At 45.9% G+C, this 17,397-nt stretch overlaps 1 long non-coding RNA gene and 3 other non-coding genes across 10 annotated transcripts; all 4 read left to right on the top strand.

The window, feature by feature from the left end:
- Positions 1-4,825: 4,825 nt before the first annotated feature.
- On the top strand, positions 4,826-12,709 carry LOC115640966. 7 transcript variants are annotated; one of them, XR_003997990.1, is made up of 7 exons: positions 4,826-5,083; positions 5,510-5,604; positions 6,511-6,616; positions 8,051-8,132; positions 9,144-11,146; positions 11,593-11,670; positions 12,506-12,709. It is a non-coding gene; the product is annotated as an uncharacterized LOC115640966 (long non-coding RNA). The 7 variants fall into 7 exon arrangements; XR_003997994.1 differs by lacking the exon at positions 6,511-6,616 and having other exon boundaries at positions 4,828-5,083; positions 9,144-9,286; positions 9,570-11,146; XR_003997993.1 differs by lacking the exon at positions 6,511-6,616 and having other exon boundaries at positions 4,828-5,083; positions 9,144-9,357; positions 9,570-11,146.
- LOC115640982 lies at positions 10,090-10,167 on the top strand. Its single transcript, XR_003998000.1, has one exon. It is a non-coding gene; the product is annotated as a small nucleolar RNA SNORD126 (small nucleolar RNA).
- On the top strand, positions 11,247-11,324 carry LOC115640981. Its single transcript, XR_003997999.1, has one exon. It is a non-coding gene; the product is annotated as a small nucleolar RNA SNORD126 (small nucleolar RNA).
- Positions 12,096-12,243, top strand: LOC115640980. Its single transcript, XR_003997998.1, has one exon. It is a non-coding gene; the product is annotated as a small nucleolar RNA SNORA79 (small nucleolar RNA).
- Positions 12,710-17,397: the final 4,688 nt, after the last annotated feature.

Raw genomic sequence — 17,397 nt, 5'->3', positions numbered from 1 at the left:
TTTACAGCATTGGTGTTCAGCTGGCAGCAGTGTGGTTCAGAGGATACGAGGTGCAAGCAGGAGATCTTCCTTCTATCCTACTTGACCTCCTCTCTGTCCTTGAGCAGGACTGAGCTAGAGAGGCATCAGGTGGCTGGTGCATCTCTGAATCTGAGTTTACAAGTGCTAGTGTGTATAAAACACAATCTGCGGGCTTTGCTGCTTGCTTGTATTTTACCTTGCCTTAAGTATTCCTTTGAAACAGAAATAAACATGGTTGCAATAGAACAAACAGGTTTGAAATTGCTGTATTAAAAATAATAAAAAAAAGGTTCCCCACCTTTCTTTAAAGTTCAGTTTCCAATTTGGGGTGGTTAGAAATTTTCCGTCCATTTTTTCCCCCCAAAATGGGATTTTGAACGAAGCAAATATGTCTGGGGAAAGATTCTTCTCTACTTAGAAAAAATCTATTTAATTTTTTTGGAAAACTGAAAACCACAATTTTCCTCTGCTCTTAACTTAATATTTCCAGTTAACATAAGTAATTTAGATAAAAACAAATACATTTTTGATTGACAAATCCTGAAAAAAAATCTGATTTTGGGCTTCAATACCAAGTCAAAATTTTGCACTGATTTTTTTTTCTGATTGGGTCTAGATGTCTGACTTAATTGACAGCTAAAGCCTTAAAGGGTTCAAATTGTAATTTATGTTTAGCGTCTTACATGTCTCTGTATATTAATCAACAACAATATTTATATAGTGAACTTACTGTGCTGGTCACTGTGGATTCTTCCCCAGCTTGTGATGCATTCGATCCTCCAGTACCAGGCTTCTTTGGTCATTATTTCTCTCTCCATTGTTCCTACTGCTGTAGTATCTAGAAGCCAAAGACACAGATGTGTAAGAGCCCGTTTCCCCCTCACTTTGAGAATGAACTGACAGAATTAGATTCAAACCTGTTATTCTCTGTAGGTGAGCTGTGTGTAGCTGACATTGAGCTTCACAGACACTAGAGGACTGACACTGTAGAAGGCTGTCTATCTACGTCTGTTTCCTAAGGGCCTGCAGGACTCCCTCCCTGAAGCTCTGCACAGCTCAGAAGCTGAGGCTTAGAGGCAAAGTTCATAAATTAATGGATTTCAAGCCAAAAGGTGCAATTATGAGCCCCTTGTCTGACCCCTGCATGGCACAGGCCTTAGGATCTCCCGCCGGTACACTTCCTCTACCCTAGCTTCTGTAGGCCAGGATTATGGAAAGATTTGGGCATCTAAAGATGGAGACAAGCACCCAGTAGGATTTATCAAAACTCCTAAGTGAGCTAGTTGGCTAAACCCCATGAACATTCAATGAGAATTAGGTGCCTAACCTGCTTAGGTGGTATTGAAAATCCCAATAGGCATCTATCTCCATACTGAGGTGCCTAAACCCATTTGTAATCTGGCCCTGTGTCTATCTTGTTATTTCTAAGCGCTGGGCTTTTCTTGAATCTCAGAAAATGAAGGGTGGGATTCCCAAAGGAGCCTAAGGAAGTAAGGCATGTACATCTTGGTTGCCTAAGTCCCTTATACTCCCTTGAGAATCCCAGCCTCAAATGATAACAAGTACAGCTAGGCAGCAGGGACTAGAGAAGTGATCAAGACACTAGAGCTACTGTGATCTAAGCTCAGATATGTGAATAAATTACCTCAAATCTCTGTGCCTTGGTTTCTTCAACTGTAACATGGGGGTTACTTACAGAGAGTGGATAGGTAATTCGCTAGGAGACATTTATTTAGACCCGATCTGTAATTTTTGGCACTTTGGGATATCAGCCTATAGTCAGGCGTTTTGGAGCATGACCTTTTGTGGGTGAATACATGCATCTGACGAAGTGGGTATTCACCCACGAAAGCTCATGCTCCAAAATGTTTGTTAGTCTATAAGGTGCCACAGGATTATTTGCTGCTTTTACAGATCCAGACTAACATGGCTACCCCTCTGATACTTGAGCCTATAGTCAAAATATTTTGTAGAGAATTTTGTCTTTATCCCTCAAGAGCTAGGTGGATTTTGTGCCATCTCATCTCCTAGTCCTTCCCCCTTTCTCTACAATCATAGAATCATAGATTAGGGTTGGAAGAGACCGCAGGATCTCAAATTCCCCCTCACTGTTTTCTTCTGCAGACTAAATAACCCCAGTTCCCTCAGCCTGTCCTTGTAAGTCATGTGCTGCAGCCCCCAATCATTTCTGCTACCCTCCTCTGGACTCTCTCCAATTTCTCCACATCCCTTCTGTAGTGGGGGGACCAAAACTGGATGCAATACTCCAGGTATGGCCTCACCAGTGCTGAATAGAGGGGACTAATCACTTCCATTGATCTACTGGCAATGCTCCTACCAATACAGCCCAATATGTTGTTGGTCTTCTTGGCAGACAAGGGCACACTGCTGACTATGTTGGCATAAGCATCAAAGTCTGTGCCTTGTGATGGCTTCATGGTGGCCTTAAGAAATGGATTGGGGATCTTTGTGTGGTTCCTAGAGGATGTATCCCCAACACACAAATGTCAACATCACTGGAAATATATTTGCATCCTTGTGCTCCATTACTACAGAGAGGTCCAGGAGTGTGCAGAAAAGAATCCTCTGTCATATACAGCAAGAGTCCCTCCAGGGCAGGGTAGAAGCACACGTCCAGGGAGTGGTGACTGAGGGAAGATTGCACAGCTGCCACCTCAGCTTCTATATGTACTACTGAAAAATGTCAGATTTCAGAACCTTGGGCTAATCATCTGGCGGGTTAAGGTTAGGGTTGTGCAAGGAAAATGAGGATACACGGGGACAAGACAGAAATCTCTGTATATTAAGTCTGGGATATTCAAAGGGGTATAAGGAAGTTAGTTGCCTAACTCTCATTGTGCAGTCAGCGGGAGTTGGGCACATATGCCCTGAAGTCACTCTGAAAATCACTGTCACAGCTCATGGCCTGTAGTAAAAGTTGACTGTATGGTTACAGATTCTGCAGCACCCACAGCCCCTTGTGTCTGCTCTAATTGCACAAAAACTCAAAAACTAACAGCAAAACAAATTTTAGGTATATGCAAAGCAGGAAGTCTGCCAAACAATCAGTGGGGCCACTGAACAATCGAGGTGCCATTGCAGAGAAGCTAAATCAATTCTTTGTCTCTGGCTTCACTGCAAAGTATGTGAGGGAGTGGGGTTGAAAGTCCAGACTCCAAGGTTTTATTCCCAGTTTTGGGAGGAGAATCTAATTTAGTGGTCAGAAAAGGAGGACATGGAAGTCAGGATCCCTGAGTGTTATACTGGGCTCCAGGAGGTAGGTGAGTGGGTGGTTATAAAGGGAACAGGAATCACGCCACCTGGGTTTTATTCTCATCTTCGCCAGTGACTCAGACAAGTTACTTGGGCCCAGATCTCACAGATATTTAGGTGTTTAATTTTCAGTGGGAGTTATATGCCTCAATACCTTTGAGGATCTGGGCCTTCATCTCTTTCTGTGTCTGTTTCTCCATCCATAACATGGCAACAATGATACCTACCTTTGTACTACAGACAGAAAGGAAAATTCTATTGTGAAATACACTAGTTTAAACCTGGAGCAACTTCACTGAAGATAATGGGGTTACGTCAGTGTAATTGAGAGAGCAGTCTGGTAGGAAACATTGTACACAAGGGATTTTATTATTTTCCTTGGAAGATTTTGCCAAGATTTCCCACATTTATATTACCCGCAAATGTTATCGATGTCCTGTATTGTAGATCCCTCCCACAGCTTTTGTTGACTCTGAATCTGTGTATATATTAGGGTTGCCAAAGGCATTTAAGCAAATTAGGTGCCTAACCCTATGGGAGTTAGGTGCCTAGCTACTTTTGAAATTTGGCTCTCTGTTGCCAGTATCCTTCTGTATTGTCCAGTCCTGGGACTTCAGAATGAGAAAAATCCCAAATACTATATAAATCTGTTGCCGGCAGATAACTGCCTGAGGCCAAGCAACAGCGGGGGGGAGGGGGTCCGTCGCCTGGTGTGCCGCGCCAATAAACACACCAGGGTGGAGAAGCAAACCAAGTTTATTTGAGATCTCAAAGCGGTGCAGGGAGATTGACTCAGATCAAGCACACCTAAAACAAGCAGTCTGTTCCTTTATATCCATGAGAACTTTTCTCACTGACTAGCAATCCCCCGTTTCCCCTCCCTCCTGCTCCTTCCTCCCCCTGTAGCAATTACGTAAGCGCAGGTGCATTAAGTAATCTTGGCCGCGGCAGCTCGTTAGTAAGTTTTCCTTCTGCAAGTTATCTTGTCCTTCTGCTAAAGGTGCACAGGCCTCATTATTTCTGCTTTAGACCAGTTAGAACTGTTGCAACTGATAACAGCTGTTACACCTGGCCTTTTAGGTCGATTAAAGTTCAAACATGGAGGGACTCGTCTGCTGAGGCCTAAAACCAGGAAGGCTCCATACTCTTGTGGCCTTCCACCCTCCCGAGTTACGTAGGGTTATGCTTAGTGACACCAACAAATGTGAATTTTTTTTTATTGATATTACACTATTTGTAAAGGTTTGGGGATCAAAATGACCCCAAAATTCCAGGGCTAAATTTTTCAAAACCAGGAGCTTAAATTTTTATTCCTACACCCTGATTTAGCCTCCTAAATAAGTGACTTTCAGAAATGCTGAGTAGGGTTATTCAGCACTTTTGAATATCAGCTCCATTTAGACCCTACAATCAGGATTTCTGGACAGTTCCTCTAAGAACTCCAGCCTAGCTTTTAAAATGTTGGCCCAAGTTTGCATTCTCTAATACAGACTGAAAAATCTTTTTGAGAGATTTCACAGAAAATCACCGATTTCTGTCACACATTTTCCCTAAAACCAGCTCTGTAAAGGTCTCTAGCCACATGGTTTGAAGCCTCAACGGTTTAATGTTTGGCATCTTGCCTTTTTGATTCAAGGAAATGAGAGACTGACAGGTTTATGCTCTCAGCCAATTGCAAAGCTGCTCCCTTCTCTGTCCCACCTACCACTTCCTTTCATCTTTCTCTCTTTCAGCATCACTGTGCTTCCTGCACGTTCCCTGTTCCTGTGCTCCCAGACCAGCGTGCTTGGTAAGTTGCAAGATCTTTAGCTCGGTTTGAATCCTTCGCCATCCACCCATGTTTTAGGATTGGAATAAATGTAGTTAAACTGTGTATGGTGGAGAAAGGTTTTCCCTTGGATTGAATTTGGCCTTAGGGCTGTTGAATTCAGAATCCATAGGCCACCCCTTCACGTAGGGCCAAAGGCAGGGGATTAGTGGGAAAGTGATTTGTTAAAACTGGTGCTGTGTGATCTTCAGCGACACCCCTGAAATCCCCATTGTCTTTGCAGTCCCTGAGTGAAACAGACGGCATGATTTGTTCCTGTGTTTTAGTAAATTACTGTGTGTCTGCAGTGTTCCTCTTCAGGTCTGCATGAAGTCACACATGCTGTAGAATGAGTTTATCCATCTTTCTCTTCTCCCTGCCCCTGTATGATTTGATGGCTTGTTTCAGGGCACTCAGGAAGTGTGCTGCAGAGCTCGGAAGCTGAGGCAGGAGTTCTGATGCTTCATTCTGCCCTTTGCTCCAGCAGATTCCCTTCCAGAGCTGTGAGTAGAGAGCAGAGCCCTGAGATCCACTCCTCCTGTCATAGGCAAAACATCATAAACAGCAGCAGATGTTTTTATGTACAGATGTTTTTAAGAGGAAAAACCATGTGGTGGGTGAGCTGAAGGTTGAACAAAGAATGTCCTTGCTGCAGAGGGAGGCTGGGTTAGCAAGGTGCCTTCTTCTGTTCTAGGAGTCTCTTCAGGGGTGTTGAGTGAGCCGGAAGTGGGTTTGACTTAGTGTTCAAAAATGCTGCTGCTGGTAATGGTGAAATTGCCCATGCTGTGTGTGGCCCATATGCTGGGGGGAGAGTGTGGGAGTTGAAGGTGACTCCAGGCCTCAGTTTTGGTCTGGCAATTCTCCCCACTTTGTAATTTGCGGATGAAACTGCATGCTGCACCACTGAAGTAAATAAATGGAAGCTTAATTACAGAGAAGAACGTTGAGCGAGTTCTGCTGGCTTTGAAACACGGGGTGGAATTCAGAGGCTGTCTTGAGCCCAGTCTGACTCCAGTGGTAAAACTTCCACCTGCTTTGCCGAACCCCACGTGCCATCCAGACCCCCTTTTTAAAAAAGCAGTTTCATGATGGGGGTGGGTGAGCAGGGAATTAAGACTCCTGGGTTCTACCCCAGCCCTGGGAGAGTAGTGGGGTCTAATGGCTGGTGGGCTGGGAACCAGGACTCCTGACTGTTGGCTCTGATGCTATCCCAGGGGTGACCTTGAGCAAGCCACTTTGCCCTTTCCCCTCTGTACCTCAGTTTCCTCACCTGTACAATGTGAATAATACTTCATAGGAAGCATGTGATGCTTGATTCATTCATGATTATAAAACACTCAGATCTTTAGATGAGAGTTCCTAGAAAAAGAGCAAATTATCAAATATTGTTGTTTTTGATTCCTTATTAGCTACTAGTGGTTGGGTACTTCATAACCTGTGAGTGATCCCAGACTGCAACTTTTACCTGATCTGTAGCACCTACCACGATAAAGAGAGCCAACAACTTTTATGCAGGTTAGAAAGATATCCAAGAGCCCAGTATCTGAAGCCTCAAAGGATTTCAGATACAGAATGCAAACGCCATAGGCTGCAAGCAGCCAGGCTTTAACAGAAAGGTTCTCTCCCCTGCTCTGGGGGTTGGATCTGCAAGTGAGGCAGTGGGATAAAGTCTGGAGGCTGATTCAGGGCAGTAATGGGTTCAGTTAAGGATTATTCTAACACAGAAGGTTAGAGCTAGGTAGAATGTGTGGCCTAACAGGCCTGTCGTCTTGGGGTTAGTGCAGGATTGTTCCCTACAGTCTGCTTTCTGTCACTTTGTTCGGTCTAGTTTTAAAAATCCCAAAGTAAATCAGGAAGAGCTGGGACTGGAAGTGTAAAGCCTTTTGGCTGAGAGGAAGGATGCACCAACAATTAGGGTGCTAGCCTGGGATTTGAGACATGGGCTTAATATCCTGCTCCCCCACAAAATTCTTGTGTGACCTTATGCAAGTTTTAGTCTCTCTGGGCCAGATTTCTATAGGTATTTGGGCACCTAAAGATGCAGATCATAGATTCTTAGGGTTGGAAGGGACCTCAGCCGATCTAGTCCAACCCCCTGCTTAAAAGCAGGACCAATCCCCAAATGGCCCCTTCAAGGATTGAACTCACAACCCTGGGTTTAGCAGGCTAATGCTCAAACCACTGAGCTATCCCTCCTGCCATGCATAGTGAGATGTTCAGAAGTGCCTAGGTGCCTAACCCCTACTGATTTTAATCTGCCTCTTTAGGTGCCCACAGACATTTAAAAAACTGGCCCTCTGCCTCAGTTCCCCATCTGTAAAATGTGAATAATAGCAATGCACTACATCACCAGGAATAAATTGTGAGGTGCTCAGATAGTTGATAATGGGAGCTCTGTTTCTGGTGCTGGGAGGAGGTGGGGCTTACTTATTAGAGACAGGCGAATTGAGATTGACCTTCATTTGGTCCTATTCATGGCTCTGCCTCTCGCTGTGTGACCTTAGGCAAGTGATTTGCCACTCTGTGCCTTAGTTTCCCCAACTATACAGTGAGGATGATATTGACTTCACAGGGTGGATGAGACTTAATATTTGTAAAGCACTTGGGCTGGGATTGTCAGAGAAGCCTCAGGGGATAAGTAAGGTGCCTAATTCCCTTAGACTCCTCTGAAAGCCTTTGTTGGAGATTTTTGGAAGAAAGGAGCTAGAGAAGGACAAATGCTTATTACTGTATTAAAATTAGTGGTTATGGCTTCTGCATTATTGGTGACTTGCTGCTGCTTACTCCTAAAGGTGGGAACATCCTGCTATGGAGGCTTTTACAATCCTGTCTCTACTGTAACTCTTAAAAATCAATTTTCTGACATAGCTATGTCAGGGTTGGATGTGGTCTGGTTGCCATGTTTTGCTCTGTGTATCCTAAACCACTGTTGATATCTCTTCATTTTAGGCTGAAAATGGAATTGATGAGCTGGGAGGAAACAGTTGCTTTGGAGAAATGTCACGTTCCAGATATGAGACTCAGTGAGCTGGTAAGAGATTGGTTTTTTACAGAGAAATGGAGAATAATCCCTGCCCGGGGGTTAAACACTACATAACAGCAAAACTGTCAAAATCTAGGGGCAACTATAATGGGTTAGAACAGGGGGCTAGGAGTTAGGACTCCTGGGTTCTAGTCCCAACTCTGGGGGAGTGTGGACTAGTGGTTAGAGCAAGGGGAATCACTTCTAGTTGTAGAGAAGGGGGACTGGGAGTCAGGACTCCTGGGTTCTATTTGACTACCTCTCTAAGTGCTTTAGCAAGACCTAAAATTTCCAACCTGGAGAGAGGACTCCAGGGTATTGCTGTTAGGTGGTCTGGGAGGCCTAATCCTGCCCTGATCTATTTCCCTTCCCCCAAATAGTGCAGGCTGAGGTGTGTCAAAAATTCAGCTTTGGCCTTTGTAATGTAGCAGATGTTTTTCAACTCTGACTTGATCTGTTACCTGCTGTGTTGACTAATCCAACGTTCAGCTCTGGCAATGGAATGTAGGAGTGACTTGTGGCTTCACACGTCTTGAGGCCTTCAGATTTTAAATCCTCATTTTCCAGGACTAGTACATCTCTTCCTCCTGCCACTGCAGATAAATTAATGCTTTCTGTCTGAAGCTGTTCGGTCTTTTGCTTGAGGCCTTAACAAAATTTGAGATCCTGCGTGCTTACTGTGGATGTTAAAAGGGCCATGTGATCTTCTGTAAGCATCAGGAGGGAGCTTACCCACTTGTCCGCTAAAATATTCCCCTCCCTTTTCCTCTTGAACTTTGCGCTCACTGCCTCCCTCCATCCCAGAAGTGACTTCCTTTTACTCCTGCTGTTTTCCCCTCTATGTATAGTGTCATCTCTTTCTGCCTAGATATGCTCCCGTAGAACTGGGCTGTGGTGTGCTGGGAATCAGATATAGATGCGTCCAGTGGCAACTCTGATCTCTGGTGTAGCTGCTACAGTAGGAGAGAAGAAGAGGCTGTGTTGGTCACGCTCTTATGAATGTTTCTTTGCCCATTTCAGATTGTGGAGAGGCTGAGGATGAAGACTGACTCCCCACCCCCATGAAATGATCGGGGCTGAAGTGGAAAAATTAAGTACTGTAACTGAATCTTGAAAATGGTCTGTAATGAAATATCCTGGACCTGAGCCCCAAGGACTGTAGGGTAAGGGCCTCCAACTGAGTAGGGCCTTGAAGAAAAGGGACTGAGTGGTTTTATGGCCTACCTGAGCTGAGGTAAAGATAATCAGCTCTTGTGCTTTCAGGGCTTGCTCTGGTCTCTTAGGAAGTAGCCAGGGATGTGTTGCTAGAGGCAGGATGCTTGACTTGATGGGTCCATCCACTGTTTTATTAGTTGTATTACACTGTAGCCTGTGCTAGGGTTTGTACAGACACTTTATTAGAGACCATCCCTGTCCCAAAGATTTTTGTTGGTTTTGTCTACTTAGGTTATAAAGGATGGAAAAGAGGAAGTATCAGCATTGCAGATGGGAAACTGAGGTACAGAGAGCTGAAGACTGAAATTTTCAAAGGAGCCAGTGGAGTTAGGTACCCAAATCTGAGATTTAAAAGGATTTGTTTGAAGTCACCCAGGGAGTCTGTGGCAGAGCTGAGAACTGAGCCCAGATGTCCCAGTCCAGAACCCTCACCACACAACTGTCCCTGTGCTTGAGGCACTTTTTAATCCTTCACTTTCTATGGCAAGACCTATGTTCCTATGTCTCAGACTCCGGAAATATTGGGGATAAGGTCCTCGTTCTTGTGGCACAATGAGTGTCCCTTGGACAGACACTTAGTATTGGGGGAAGTGCGCTACTGTATGAGACAGCCCATAATTGGATGCATGGGGGCTATCTTGAGGATGAGTGTGAAGGGGAGACACAGCCTACAAGAAGTTTCTTCTCAGACCCATGAGACCCCTCTTTTTGCCATTGGTGATGTTGCAGCTGGATTTGAGGGTGTGGGTGGGGTCTGCCATGATGAACTGTATGTTCAGTCGATCTTTCATCTGATCCACCCTGATGCCACATGTGCCCTCAGCAGACCCCACTACACCAAGGAAGGAGAGAAGCATTAACTCCCTGTGTGGCTTCCATTTCAGGCCTGCAGTGAAATCTGGGCATTTCCCATAGTACATGGAGTCAAGGTTTAAGACCATTATAGCCATCTAGTCTGACTTCCTGCATTGTACAGGGCATAGAACATAAGCTAGTAACCCCCACTATGACTCCCTGACTCCTTCTCCTTTCTAAAACTCAGCCGTTCTCCCCGCATGGTCCTTTAAAATAGTTCCCTGCACTAGCTCTCGCTTCACAGCATCTCCAGGTAACTTCACTGTGCCATTTCCTTGTCTGTAACTGCTGTGCCCTTAGCAGCTGCTCAGATGGCCATATTGAAAAACCAGATCTTTGTACGCCAGAAGGAACCGTTAGATTGCCTAGTCTGATCTCCAGTTTAATACTGGTCAGAGAATTCAGTCTGGATTGGAAGACAGCAAGGAATGGAGGAGCATCCACCGTCCCTTGGGAGTTTGTTCATTCACCCTCACTGTTAGAAATGTGGGCTTTATTTCTAATTTGAATGTGCCTGGCTTTAACTTCCAGCCATTGGTTCTTGTTCTGCCTTTCTCCACTAGATTAAAGAGACCTATAGGACCCTGTATTTTCTCCCCATGAAGGTACTTGTACCCTGTAATCAGGTCACCTCTCTCAAGCTTCCTTTTCTTGATTTAAACTAAACAGATGGAAGATCTTAAATCTCACTATCAGGCATTTTCTCCAGCCCTTGAATCACTTTTATGGTTCATTTCTGAACCCTCTCCAGTTTTTCAATGTCCTTTTTAAAATCTGTACACCAGAACTGGATGTGGTATTCCAGTATCAGACTCACCAGTGCCATATACAGGGGTAAAATCACCTCCCTGCTTCTAGTAGCTAATCCCCTGTTTATGCATGTAGGGATTTTATCTGTCTTTCAGGTGAAGTTGGGAAGCCAGGGAGTCCATGTTGCAATGTGAGGAAGTTGGGTAAGGAAGCAGCTAAAATTCTCAAACACTTGAGGTCTCAGAGTCGGGGTGGTTTGTGTGTGGGAGGGGCAACCACATTGCCACTTTTAGGACTAGGAGGGGTCTGCTGTGATGAACTGCATGTTCAATCCGTGTTTCACCTGATTTACCTTGATTACACACATGCCCTGAGCAGACTAATGAAACAAACACCTGTAGCTGAAGTCTGATTTGGGGAGTGAGGGGAACTGATGTTCTAATGGTTTCCAGTGCAACCATATGTAAAGTCCCAGACAGTGAGGGGCATAAGTAGCAGATCCAGGGGACCTCTTCAGAAACATGGGTCTGGTTTCTGTGCAAATGAAGAAGGAACAGAGATACAAGGAAATGAGTTTTCCCTTTAGCTGGTAGCATGCTCTTTTAATAAATAAGGTCATGGCCTGGAAATAATTCCTCTGCTTCTGTAGGGGCAAGAACTCTGAAGACAAGATTGGCTGGTTTTGCTTCTCCCTCCTCACCCTGGATCCCTTATAGGAATCACAGATGTAAGTGCTGCAGGAAGTTCGTATCCATCCAGTTTCTTAGTGTGGTCCCAAATTGGTACCCCCAGCCAATGTCACCATTGAGGAAGGTGTGAGACAAAAAAGGGGTACTATGGTAGACATAGTTTTCCAGCAGTTAACAAATGTCTGGCATAGAGTGCATCATGCATTCCTCGTTCAGAATTCATTCAGTGACAAACAGTCTCTGAACTGATCTTCCAAACATTGCCAGGCTGCCTTTCAGTGCCTGAAGCTGCAGGTGCTTTCAGAAAGCCATATCTTTCTGCACATATGAACGGGAACTCCCTGCTGTAGAACTTTACTGAGGTAACTGCTTAGTAAAGGTTTGCTATTTGGGGAAATTCACGGATGTTCTTTCTAGGGAGTCCTCTTGCTCTCAGAGCTGTTCATTTAAGGGAGAGTGGCCACGATGACCGTTCCTCTTGCTGCCACGAGCCATGGGCAGTGAGATTTTGTGTCATCGCAGATTAAACTTGGCTTTTCTTCACTCAGGGTGCTCTTGGATGGGTTTGGCTGTCCGTTAGCACCTTCTGAATTTTGTGGGGTCAGATACTCAGAGGCAGAAGGGGACTGGAGTCTGGGGACAGAAATAGGGTTTAAAAACAACATGCTCTGTACATATTGATCTGTAAACTTTAGGTGGTGGGCTATAGTAACCAGATAGTAATTTTTCAATGTGAGATGAAAGATAGCCTGCACTGAGGCACTAGGAGCTATGCTGTCCTCAGCTGGGAGGAGTTAGCTTCAGTGCACCAACTGGGTTTCCAAGACACAACTGTGTGCTGCATTCTGTAACTGTGAACCTTTATCTTTACAGGGATGATTTGAGATGAGCCTTAAAGGAAAGGAAAATGTATCTTTCTCTCCACCAGCATCAACTGTAAGAGAGAATTTGGGGCCTGAAGATTAAAAGATTTGCCCCATCTCCGATCTGCATTACAAAGACTCTGAAGTTATGTCCAGGAAAGGCTATACTAAAAACAGGATAGATAATAAAACTAGATTGAATGGATGTGTAAAAGTTGGGTGTTATTTGTACAAAAGGGCAGTGGTAGAACTGGGGGAAATGGAGCACTCTCAACTCTAATCCACTGGTCTGAATTCAGCCCAGGTCAATAGTGGCTATAGTTGGGATTTTCACAGGAGATTTAAGGCTCCTTTGAAAATCCCATCTTTAATGCATTGCAATTTTCAGTTTCCATTTCTGTGAAATAAGTTAGGGCTTGATCTCCTTTCTGAGATACAATATCTGTCCAGGTATTTTTAAAACTCCTGCTCACTAGTATCTGTTGTCAGAGGTGTGTTGTCAGATGCTACCGTTGTGGTGCTCTGCTCTCTCTCTGTTGGTATCACTCGGCTGCGTGCGTGAGCTCACCCTGTGTGCTGCCCCAGCTCTGCAGATAGCTGATACAGCAGACCCGACGAGAACCCCCAATGACCACAGACTCTAGTAAGGTGCAAAGTCACGTCTGCTAGGTTTATTGCGCTCGGACACAATGGCAGTTCCCTGTAGGTTTCTTAGCCTAATTCAGGGCATACTACGAGAGAGTGCCTCTTGGCAATGGACTCAGCTCAGTCAGTGGCGGGACTTTCCACTACCCCCTCGGCTGGACAAAGACATCGCCCCAGGGATACATTTTTATACACAGGTACAAACAAGTTACACATCACTCCTGATGTATTGAGGTTCAGCCCCTCTACGCAGCAAGGTACAACCCCTCTACGTAGTAAGGTGCCGTCTCTCACCTTGTACATGTTGGCTCGATCAAAACAACTCTATCCATCATATTACCCTTTTGCCCCTGTCATTGGGATGGGTCAGTCTGTTCCTTGTTATCTGTGTGGAATGAGCAAGTATGTGAATGTTCTGATCTCTAGTGTTCAGTACCTTTTAGGTACGTATCTTCTTGCAGCATCAGCCCTTTCCTTTGCCAGCTTCTGTGAGCAGGGCCTGCCTCTGGCTCACAGCTTTACTTTGCTTTATGTTAGCAAAGTCTTGACCATTATTTTAGTTCAGGCTCAGGCCTCATACTGGGCCTTTATCAGGGCCTTCACTTATTACAGTATCTATGCAGTTGTACAAAATTGAGGATCAGGATGTTAACCAACATTGATCTATTTACTGCTGTGTCCAAAATTACTTTCCATTCTTCCATGAATTGACTCCACCATGTCCAGTGTCTGTTTTCTACTACCAACAGCATTTAGGTTAGGCTGAGATTTTCAGATGCACTCAGGATTTGGACACCTGGTTCCCATTTAAAAAAATAATGGGACTTTAACAGGCAAATCCCATAGATTTGAAACTCTTAACCTAAATGCATTTAAACCATGTCTCCCCTACCCTACAGGTGCACACTCGCTCCTCTGACACCAACTCAGACCTTTATTTCGTACTTTGAATGTTGGCATCCTCTATCATCCTGTTTTCTCTTCACCCCAAATAAACAGACGTATATCCTTTCCCATTGACCTGGGAGCCACCACTGCAGTCCTGCTACATCTTGCAGCTGTTGTGCTTAACAGCTGGGAGACAGTGAGAGAGATGGAGCTGAGAGGCAATGCTATGTGAACCAAATTCAGCAACATGTGGTTTTGAGTTTAGGTAACCAGGGGAGTTCTGTTGAAGTCAGGACAAATTTTCAGTGTCACGAGCAGAGATGCCAAGCTGGACCCTCAAAACCAGGGCCGTCTCAGAAAACATGAGCCATTTGGTCATCAAGAGTTCGAACTAGCTTTTGGGGGTTCAGCTGAACATAAGAAACAAGCATTTCCCCCAAATCCTGTATTTAACATTAAACCAGCATGAATCCTGAATATTTGTAATTCTCCTATTTTTATTTGTACTCCATATTATGGGAGAAATTGCAATTCTTTTAACGTGATTGCTTTTTAACTGGGTGAAGGTCTCTGATTACATACGTACAGACAAATACACAAATGCTATGTGATAACTTTTGAACACTGCATGCAATCGTTTCCAACTTTTGTGGGAATGTTTGAGGTGGTGAGGGCCAGCAACCTGTTCATTTTGGGGGAAAATGGGAGGAGGGACAGATTGACACATGGAGCCTTTGCCAACTGTTTAGCACAGCTGCTGCTTCAAGCAACTCTGCAATTGTCTATAGACTAAAGAACTGGTTGATGGAAGCCATTAACCCCTTCCACCATAACAATCCCCCTAACTCATTTGTGTGTCCTACCACCAGAATTTAACATTTGACACCCTAAATAGCTTCTCATAGACCAATAATAGGGGAAGTTGGGGCATGCACACAGCCCCTGGTATGGGGGTAGGGGGAGGAAGGGGAAGTGAGAGTGTACAGAACCTGGTGAGGCAAATCCGTTTTGGGGGAAGGGGGCACACAACTCCTGACATAGAGGGGTATCAGGTGCAGGGAGAGCCCTTGCAATTGCAGGGGGAGATTGGGGGACCCTGCTATAGAGAGATGAGAGCATACAGAACCCCTGCCACATGGTAACTTTGGGGACCTTGGCATGGGGGTAAGTGGGAATAGGGATGTACCCATTGCTGCTGGCAGGGGGAAAATGGAGGGATGCAGAGAGTCCCTAATGTGTGCAATAAGATCAGCCTACAGAAGCTATGAAATGTAGAAGCCACCAAGTTAAATCCAAATTAACAAAATAATCCAAAGATAACAGTATTGAACTCTCAAACCAGCTGGTAAGATTTGCAGTTAGCAGTGAGAGTAGTTGAGTCCATGGGAGTTATTTTATGGCATGGTTATTCGGGCAGGGGTGGGGGGTGAGACCAGTACACACAGGGATATCTTTAGCATCCTGGGAAACGGAGTCTAAAATCACCAGGTGTCACAAGTTCAAAGCTGGCCCCTTCCAGCAGCAGCATCTCCCATCAGTGTAGGAGGCAGGGTAGAGTCAATAATAAGATGGTTGCTGATGTATTGCCCCTAACATGCAGATGAGCACCATTTTGACATGGCTGTTGTTGGGATTCTAGAGGTGCTGTTTTGATGTGGGTTGAGAGGGCAATGTGGGTGCCATTTTGATAGGGGTTGAGAGGTGGGATGTTGGGTGTCTTTTTGACAGTTTTTATTGGCATCTCATTGGTATCATTTTGAGCTGGGGTGGAGGTGGCATGTGGGTGCCAGTTTGACTTGGCTTTTTTGTGGGGGAAGCCTTGGGTACCACTTTGAAAAATGTTGCAGTGGGTACCATTTTTGACATGGCTTTATGGGGAAACTGGATGCCGTTTCGATGCAGGTCAGGGAGCGGATGTGTCAGTGCCATTTTCACGTGGATCAGGAGTGGATGCGTGGCTCCCCTGTTGAAATGGGTTGGGCAGCGGGCGGGCGGGTGGGTGCATGGGTGCCCTGTTGACATGGCTCAGGCAGGTGGGTGCCCTGATGATGTGGGTCAGGCAGGGGGCGCGGGGGTGCACTGGTGATATGGGTTAGGCAGCGGGTGCATCATGGGTGCCCCATTGATGTGGGGCTGGCAGCAGCAGGTCGGGCAGCCAGGGGTGGGGGGCGGTCCCATGGGGCCTGGGCGCTAGCTCAGCAGCAGCACGCGGTTCTGCCTGGGCTTGGCAGGGAAGGCGGCGCTGCGGCCGCTCACTCCGCCACGTCATAGCGCCCCGCCCCCCCTGCCAGTGGCTGTGCAGAGAAGCCGGGGAGGGACTTTCGGACCAAACCATTTCCGCAGAAGGGGGCTGTTTTGTGTAAACAAGCTGAGACCCTTTTTGGCACATTTTGGGATACCAGCTCCTAGTCAACATATTTTGTAGCGAATTTTGTCTTCATGCATCGAGCTAGATGGATTTTGCGCCTCCTCAGCTCCTAGTCCTTTCCCCCCTCTCTACAATGGTACGTCTCATTCTCCTTCCCCGCCCTCCCCTCAAACAGGGCTTTGGGCAGGGCAGGCGGCGCGAGACGCTTGGGGACGCTGAAGGGTGAAGCTGCCCCGCACCGCTGCTGTTGGCGGGTGCGAGCGGGAGGGAGCGGGGGCGGTGCCGGAACGCCCCTCGGCGAGGGGAGGGGGAAGCGGGCGGAAGCAGCGGCACATGCGCAGAGACGGATTTACTCGCCAGAGGGGGTTATTTTCCCGCCTTTTCCCTGCCCGAACGGATATTTTTTAACCGCTGCGTGGTTTCCGGCTGAATGAGCGGGTAGCCACCACATTTTGGGGGATACTAGCTCCTCCCCACACCCCATGTCAGTCTTTTCCACCAAATATAAACGTGTGTCAAATTCACCCTGCAAGGCACGAAGGTACAGCCGCCATTTTATAAAATGGAGCTGTTTGTGGTTCAGTGGCTCTGACAAAGCCAATGGGGCAACCCCCCCCACACCCTGTACACACACTCCTAAAAACGCCAATAGGGTGCCTACTAATCCCACATGGGCTTATATCAAAGCTGCGAGGCACCCATTTTGGCACGTTTCATGCTTGTGCTATGGCGATGTTGGCGATATTGGCTCATGCCAAGCCAGTGTCGGTGGATGCCCTAACAAACCACTTTAATGACCAAAAAAATCACTGGTGTCAGCCAGGCTCACATTAGCAGATAGAAAGTCCCAATATTGCCATGGGATAAAAATCCACCATATGGACTCATGGCAGTAATCTGTTGGCAAACACCACACGCTCAATGGCAGGAAAACATGGCATAGTTGCATTGTCAAAAGGTGCATTATCCAAAGCAAGGAATCCTGTGTAGATGTGTGACCA

The sequence above is a fragment of the Gopherus evgoodei genome, unplaced genomic scaffold (assembly GCF_007399415.2).
Source record: "Gopherus evgoodei ecotype Sinaloan lineage unplaced genomic scaffold, rGopEvg1_v1.p scaffold_32_arrow_ctg1, whole genome shotgun sequence".
Taxonomy (NCBI): Eukaryota; Metazoa; Chordata; order Testudines; family Testudinidae; genus Gopherus; species Gopherus evgoodei.
The sequence above is the reverse complement of the archived record's forward strand: the minus strand, read 5'-3'. Positions and strand labels throughout refer to the sequence as shown.